The sequence below is a fragment of the Pristiophorus japonicus genome, chromosome 10 (genome assembly GCF_044704955.1).
Source record: "Pristiophorus japonicus isolate sPriJap1 chromosome 10, sPriJap1.hap1, whole genome shotgun sequence".
Lineage (NCBI taxonomy): Eukaryota > Metazoa > Chordata > Chondrichthyes > Pristiophoridae > Pristiophorus > Pristiophorus japonicus.
In genome coordinates, this window is record NC_091986.1 from 137152794 (window position 1) to 137154270 (window position 1477).

General features: G+C 50.0%; 1 non-coding gene across 1 annotated transcript; it reads right to left on the minus strand.

Annotated features, from left to right (window-relative positions):
* Positions 1–927: 927 nt before the first annotated feature.
* trnav-aac (transfer RNA valine (anticodon AAC)) lies at positions 928–1000 on the minus strand. The gene has a single exon. It is a non-coding gene; the product is annotated as a tRNA-Val (tRNA).
* Positions 1001–1477: the final 477 nt, after the last annotated feature.

Below are 1477 nucleotides of genomic sequence, written 5' to 3' on the forward strand. Positions count from 1 at the left end.
TGTATGAACAGAGGGAGCTCTGAAAGAGGCACACCTCTCCCCTAGTTGACAATTGGGGAGGGGCCTTGCTCCCTCTGCTCAGTTGTTTTAATTGTTTTTTATTAAAAAATTAGGAGGAAGGGCTCTCAGAGAGAGAGGGGAGATTCAGAGAGAGAGAGATAGAGTGAGGGGGTGTGGGAAAGAGGGAGGCTGCGAGGGCAGGTCTCCCCTCACAGCAATGGGTGGGTGCACTCCCCAGATGGCAAACAAAACACAGTCTTTGGGGTGGTCTTCGGGTGGGGGGAGAAGATGTCTTCACCTGGGGCAGCTGGAGCCACACAGGCACACACTCCCAACGATGTTAACCAGAGTAATCAATAGTTATCAGCCTGGTAGCTCCAGCTATCCCAGGCTAGGCAATGGGGAGGGGTGCTTCAGTGGTGTGTGGGGCCTAGTTGTAAGCAAGACCCCCACACACACTTCCACACACACACACCCCCCGCGATGTTCCGGCCCTCGAAAGGTCTTCCTTTCTCCCCCCACCAATAAAACAATGTCTTTCGGGGAATGCACCAACACCCACCTGTAGAATATTGCAGAATCTCCCTCCTTCCACACAGGTTGTTGTTCTTTCCACTCTCTCCAACTCTCTGTAGCAGTAATAAAGTTGGTAATTTTTCTGCGCTCCACCTCTCCCTCCGGATATTGATTGGGTAGCAAGCCAGCCCTTCCCTCCTATTCCTGGGCTGTTCTCAGGGCTCACTCCAGGCTTTCGAGACAGGAGCTAAAGCAGGGAGTTCCTTCTCTCTCAGCAGCACAGCTCCAATTGAATAGGCCACGCCTCCACTGCTCCACCATTGGCCCTTGTGCATGAAACTCTTTTAGGTATTGAACCATTAATGTCAATTATTCAATTTTTTCTAATATTTAATTGAACAATGTTCAAGATGTTTCCACCCGGTTTCGAACCATGGGCCTTTCGCGTGTTAGGCGAACGTGATAACCACTACACTGCAGAAACACTGCAATATAAAATTTCACACGGCAATTTAGTTGACCGCGACAGGCATCGAACCTGCAATCATCTGATAACATCGTGGTTACAAAATAGTGACATGGGATCTCTTACGTCCACCTGAGAGGGCAGACAGGGCCTCGGTTTAACGTCACATCTGAAAGACGGCACCTCCGACAGTGCAGCACTCCCTCAGCACTGCACTGGAGTGTCAGCCTAGATTTTTGTGCTCAAGTTCCTGGAGTGGGATTTGAACACACAACCTTCTGAATCAGAGGTTAGTGTGCTGCCCACTGAGCCACAGCTGACACTCCCTTGTGCATGAATCCCAAAAGGTTAGTTTGCAGGTGCAGCAGGTAATCAGGAAGGCAAATGGAATATTGGCCTTCATTGCGAAAGGGATGGAGTACAAAAGCAGGGAGGTCTTGCTGCAACTGTATAAGGTATTGGTAAGGCCGCACCTGGAGTACTGCGTGCAGTTTT